This window comes from Narcine bancroftii, chromosome 2 (genome assembly GCF_036971445.1).
Source record: "Narcine bancroftii isolate sNarBan1 chromosome 2, sNarBan1.hap1, whole genome shotgun sequence".
In the NCBI taxonomy this organism is placed as follows: domain Eukaryota; kingdom Metazoa; phylum Chordata; class Chondrichthyes; order Torpediniformes; family Narcinidae; genus Narcine; species Narcine bancroftii.
Window position 1 is genome coordinate 210,103,548 of NC_091470.1, and position 6,810 is coordinate 210,110,357.

Here is a 6,810-nt window from a genome sequence, read left to right on the forward strand (position 1 = left end):
TTAGAATGTAGACAGGACATAGATATAAAGTATAGTCATAGTGGGGTATGGGTTAATAATATAGGATCCCAACATGGACCAGGGGAACACAACGGCTCTAGAGGAGTAGATTTGATTTGTATTTTGGCCTCTACAGGTATTAAAGAGAGGAGTTTTAAAGGGATAGCACAAAGGAGATGGTGGGACAAAGACAGACAGAATGGTAGTCAGGATTGTACATGTGGCAGAGATAGAGTTAATACATATGCTAATGTTCGCAGACAAGCTGCAACTCACAGGTTAAGTGACAAGAAACACCCCTCCCCAACTTGGTCTCCTGTAAAGCATCCTTTGGGTCACACAGACATTCGGAATGTTAAAAAAACCACCACTGTAAGGGGAGTTCCAGCTGTAAACGAAGTAAGCTGCTCCAGAATACTAAAGCTGCTTGGCATTTAAATCGTTCAATCAGACTCCAGGCAGCCTTGGAGATCATCACCTAACAGATATCAATGGCCCTGAATTTAGGGGCTGAAGAAAAACGACAGATACGAGCCACAGTTCAACAAAACCGCCTGGCTCTCGATTACTCGTTGGCTGCTGAAGGCAGCGTTTGTGAAAGACTGGTTAATGACAATGCTCACAACGGTCAGGCGGTTAAAGACACTTCGAAAATCTTCCCATGCCCAGGTTCAGACTTGGCAACCTCGATCCGGTGTGGGATGGACTAGACTTTTTATTGGTAACTGGAGTCTGATATCCACAGCTCTTACAGCAGCTGGACTTACTATTCTGGCCATTATGGTGCTCCCCTGCCTAAAGACTTGTGTGCAGTGTTTAATCCAACGGGCCCTTCGGCAGGTCACTACAACCCAAATGATGTATGCTTCCCAAACTCCGTCTGATGATGCTGAGGCCGCAGTTCGTTTACTCACACGCTGGGAAAAGGACCAAGCTTAACAGAACACTACCGAATGGGGATTTCCTAAGCGTAGCTAAAGAAAAAGGGTGGATTGTGAGGGATACTGGAATGTTAGGAGTCCAGAGATACTGGAAGCAAGTGCCAATTAAGAATAAAGTATTATGGGTTAACTTAAGGTGAAGGGATACTGGAATGTTAGGAGTCAAGCAAGTGCCAATTAAGAATAAAGTATTATGGGTTAACTTAAGGTGAAGGTATTCTGGAATGTGAGGAGTCAAGTAAGTGCTCATTAGAGATTAAGTATTATGGGTTAAATCAGGGTGAAGGGATGCTGGAATGAGAGGAAGGGTTGTAAAAGTGTAATAGACTAAGGATCTTCAAAACAGGATAACAAGTAGATAGCTTTAGCAAGTCTTAGGGATTGATTAATGAGTGAAGAACAAAGACATGATACTTCTCTGGCTAACAAGTTTGCAGGAAGACACATAAACTGATAAGAAGTTAGAATCCACGTGGGCAGAATTACCTAATGCTAAACCAATCCAGGAGGCAGAAGAATGTTGGAGGGAAGGTATCTCTGTACTGAAATGAAATGTATAAAAGTTGGGTCAGCCCCAGTATCTGTGTGTATTCCCAGGGTAAGGGGAAGCACCCAACTTTGCATTGTTGTAATAGTATAATAAAAGTTCTTTGTTCTCAATTTTTGTCTCGAGCAAATTCTGTGAAGGTACTTCTGTTTCTAACAATGTGCATTTTGTCTCACTTTGCTTCAAGGCGGGTAGGTGCCATGTCCACGTCAGGGTTTAGTCAGTGGTGCAGGAAGGACGGGGGGGGAGTGTTTATGGGGCAAGGTTTCGCCCTGATGTGAGGGTCCAGGCGACTGGGCTTGGCGCAACGCCTCTCCGGCACCTGTGATCGGGAGCGGGTTCGAATCCTCCGCCGTCTGTTTCCCCTGTGTCTGCGAGGGGTTTCCCTTGGGCTGCGGCTTCCTTCCAACGTTCTTGGGCTGGAGGTTAATGGGGTTTAAATTGGGCGACCAAAACGCCCCGCTCATGGACAAGGCATGTGTCTATCTGCTCACACGTTGATCCCACAAACCTATTGCGAAGATTATGATAGATCCTTCCCCAACTCCGGTTATCTGGGCATCAGTTGCAATTTCATAAGTGCAACTTGACTGCCATCTTCCTGGAAAACAGTGATGACAGAACACATCAGCCCATTCCCAACTGAAAAATCTTTAACACGGTTTTTGGTTACCTTGATATTTGACGACTACTTTGCTGCCTTCAATAGATTAGCTTCCAGTTGCCACACGTTTTATCGCCAACACTGCATTGTTCATCATTTTGGCCCTTTTGTTGCCTGTCTTTTACATCTTCGTGCATTCTAATACTTGCCTTTGTCTTCCATTTCTTTGTTGGCCTTGCCCTTTCTCTACTTTGTTAGCCCCTGAGCCACAAATCAATCATGTTTTGACAGCTTTGCTTTGGGATTTTGCAAATGTGGCCCTCGAGAATCACCATTTCAGTAAAGTTATTTCATACCCTACAAAAGCTTTCACATCACGATGCCTAATTTCCATGCCTCTCAACCAGTTGGTCCAAATGCTGAATAAATGTGCATCAAACTTTTAACATTAAAAAACTATGATAATTTGAAATTCTATTTCACACAGGCACATCAGAGCTCGGGACCTGACAAGATGAAAGAGGATTGTAGATTTCAGTCTTTGTTCTTCATTAGTCTACCTGATCTTCGAAAGTTGTGTGGTACAACTGTGACTTTAAACTGTGATGATGCTGATGCAAAAACATTGCAGACTCTAAAATGCAGGTAATTAAACTAATGTGGAAGAATTAATATTTTAAAGGTAAAGCATATTTTTACTGGTTTGATGCTGTTTTATAATTTTCTGAACTGGAGAGAAATTCAACATGGTGAGGTTCTATTCAACATAGTCTGACTAATTTGGTTTTACAATTGATCTCCCAGGTTTCCTGAAATTTGCAGTTTAAACTCAAGTAAATCTAAATAGATAATTGGAAATCATGTACATTTACCATTACTAAGGTTTCTTGAATAGTTGAGTCTGAATAGTGTGCTGGTTGCCTGAGGATATTGTGGATAATACAGCAGCAAATTGTTGACAGCCCTGCAACTGAGCAGAAGAAAGGGGACTGCAAGTAAGTGCAAGTCACAGGGCACTATGATTAGTATCACAGATTCTTTGACCCCTTGAGAGATGAGGAGTGATACCTGACATCATGCAGATGTCTTCAGGGGCCCAATAAAATCTGTTTTGCTGCTGTTCTGAGCAATTACACTGCATTGGTGTGTTTTGGAAGTCTCCACATCTGTGAATGTTTTCTGCCTCCATGCCTCTGCTGGCATGTTTTTCCTGGATTCCAATTTTTGGGCTATTTGTGAGATCCAGCTACATTTGCTCAGTCATGTCTATCGGAATGAATGCACAGCTGCGTTTGCATTTGTAATTCAATTCTCATGTGTAGGATCATAGGCCTTTTGGCCCACAATGTTGTGTCAACATAATAATCTACTCTTCCAACAACCTAGAATTTTCCTACTACATAAACCCTCAATTTTTCTCTGATCCATGTACCCATCTAATAACCTCTTAAAAGATCCCGTTGAAACTGCGTCCACCACTATTGCTGGCAGCACATTCCTTGCACCCACAAATCACTATGTGAAGAACTTATCTCTTGTACCCCCCCCCACCCCCCCCGGACTTTCGAGTACTTTAAAACTATGCCCCCTCATGTTAGCTATTTCAGCCCGAGGAAAAGCCTCTGACCATTCACACAATCAATGCCTCTATCATGTTAACCCTTATCCTCTGTTGCTCCATGAAGAAAAGACCAAGTTCACGAAACCTATCCTCATAAGGCATACTCTTCAATCCAGGCAGCATCTTTGTAAATTCCTCTGTAGCCTCTCTCTAGCATCCTGTAATACGGTAACCAGAACAAAACATATTATTCCAAGTGGGATGTAACCAAGCTGATAAATAGGATTAATGAGGGAAGAGCAGTGGAGTTTTGAGAAGATCCTTCATGGTAGGTTCGTCTGGAAAGGAGATCATGGGGTCTAAGGGGAGCTGGCCCTTTGTATTCAAAATTAACTGAATGGAAAGCAGGATATTTGTGGATGGATTTTTAAAAATTGGAGACCTGTGTTCAGTGGTGTACAGCAGATGTTGATCTATATAAAAGATTTGGATGACAATGTTGCTAACGTGATTAGTAAATTTACAGATAACACCAAGATTGGTGATGTTGTGAACAATGTGAAAGGATACCCAAGTTCATAACAGTTGGAAAAATGGACCAAATGTGCATCAAACTTTACTCTTTAAAAATGTCAGGTGATATACTTTGGGAAGTTACCTAGTCTAGGACTTGCATGATAAATAATAGACCCCAAGAAAGTGTTGTAGAACAGAGTGACTGAGGGGTAGAGGTGCCTAGGTCTCTGAAAGTGGCAACTCAGTTGGACAACGTGATACAGAAGATATTTAACCATATAACCATATTTGGCATGCTTGCCTTCATTGTTCAAAAGTTGGGACCTCATGTCCAGCTCTATCAAGGTATTGGAGAGATCACATTTGGAGTACTGTGTGCATTTCTGGTCATCCAGCTATAGGAAATACATCAATCAATTGAAAGAGGTACAAGATGTTGCCAGGATTAGAGAACATATAACTAAAGGTTGGATAGGCTGGGTCTTTATTTCCTGGAACAGGAGGCTGAGAGGTGCTTTAATAGAGGCTTTTAAAATCGTGAAGGGCATGGATAAAGTGAATACTCAGTCTCTTTCACATGGTTGCTGATTCTAGAACTAGAATGCCAAATGTTGGCATGGAACTATTTCATGGTGTATGGTTCTATTGGTCCTGTATCCCTCAAAATACCTGTCCAAATGATTTTTAAACTGTGTAGTTGTATCTCCTCTACCATTCTTCCTATACAGATTATTCTGGATATTTGCCACCCTTTGAGGAAAAACCTGCTCCTTGGATTTCCTTTCAATTTCACCCCGTCACCTTAAGTCTGTGCCCACAAGCTCTGGATTCTCTTGCCTGGGGGAAGAGTTTCTGACTAGCTATTGTAACTGTTCCTTGTAATTTGATAAACCTTTATAATGTAGCGGCCTGTGTATGGGGGATGCAGAGTGGCCCACAAAATGGCCGACAAACGTGGCGACCACGTGGACCTTGGGGTGACACCGGCCGTGGTCCCAAGTGACACCCCCCCCACCCCCCCGTATGGTGGGAAGACGGGGAACTGTTGCGGGATGCCGGGCAATCCAAGGCCAGCGTTCTGATGACACGGGGGCCTGACATCAGCACCTGGGGCCCAAGTAAATGCGACGGCCAGTGCAATAAACGAGTCTCGGCTTCAAGGCTTCAGTGTGCGTGTTGTTCTTCTCCATGCTCGCATAGTGCGAATTCTACAATGCACCCATCCAAACTCACCTTTTGTAATTAATGCACAGATACTGTCAGGTATCTGTGCAACAACATTGTAAGTTCATCATTTAAATAACAATGAAATAACATTTTTTCCCAAAGTGGATGACCTCACTTACTGAGGTATCTCTGTATCTTCTATACATTTTGCTTATATACATGTATATTGTAAACAATTGTGCCTTCTGTTGGTTAACTAATCTTCTATCCATGCTAATCATCATCATCCTGTATATCCTTTATCCTTTTGCAGGGTTTTTTGTTTGTGCGGCATCTTATTCGAATGCCATCTGGAATTGCAAGTATACCTCATCCACTTGTTCCCCTCTATCCACTGCACTCATTATATCCTCAAAGAACTCTAATAAATCTGTTAAACATGACCTGACCTTCCTGAGTCTATGTTGAGTCTGCCTAATAGAACAATTTCTATTCAGATGTATTGATATTTCTTCCTTAATGATAGCTTCAAACATTGTCATTATTGTTACCTACTATATCTCAGTTTATTTTTAAACATTGGTGTTACATTTGCTGTCTTTTGTTCAGCTGGGAAATGAGCAAATTCATTTGTTATCCTGTGATTACTCTGTGTTGGGGATTTGTTTACCTTTCGGCCCACTAGTTTGCCCAGCCCTACTTTTTTGTGATAGCGGTTGTATTTGAAGTACTTTCTTCCCATTGTCTCCTTAGCATCACATCTTGATATGTTCCCTATATCCTCCACTGTGAAGACTTAAGCATAATACTCTTTCAAATTCCAATTACACCCAATTGATCTACAACTCCCTTCCCCACCCCATACGTTTTGTATGATGGGAGGAAACCAGATTTCCCGGAAGAATTCCACGCAGACACAAGGAGAAAGTACACACTCCTTACAGACTGTGGGATTTGACTTCGATCCCCATCTCTGGCACTGTAATAGCATTGCTAACCATATTGTGCAGATAATGAGCAATCTTCATTAACATTTAATTAATTCAGTAAAATTTTAAATGTCTCTATCAGTGACATTCAAAAGCTATTTAAAATCCTTAAAGAGGTAAGTTGTAGCAGCTGTGTATCGGGCTGAGCAGGTGCTCAGCGCGGTAATGCGAACCACCACTGTGGCTAGCGGTACTGAGTGCCGAGAGACGGCACGTTAATCAGCTGGGTCGCCTGCTGAAAGGCACAGGACGTTAACAAATTTCAATTTAAACCTGCTGGTCCTGTGGACCAGCAGCTGTCACTTAACATGGTTCCACCTTGTCCCGTGGAGCCCGGGACAGGCAGGGAATAAAAGCCGCTTGTAAAGGTTCAGTAAACCAGTCTTGAGTTGACTGCTCTGGCGTGTGTTTCTTTAGTAGCTCTACTGTACTAGCCGCTAGAAAGTTGTCAATCACTACTCGGGGCTGAGCTTTGAGTCTCCAGG

The 6,810-nt window shown here is 42.5% G+C and overlaps 1 long non-coding RNA gene across 1 annotated transcript; it reads left to right on the forward strand.

Annotated features, from left to right (window-relative positions):
• The first annotated feature begins 1,647 nt into the window (after nt 1-1,647).
• On the forward strand, nt 1,648-5,779 carry LOC138752597 (uncharacterized). The gene is made up of 3 exons (XR_011350753.1): nt 1,648-1,679; nt 2,580-2,737; nt 5,650-5,779. It is a non-coding gene; the product is annotated as an uncharacterized lncRNA (long non-coding RNA).
• The last annotated feature ends 1,031 nt before the right edge of the window (nt 5,780-6,810 follow it).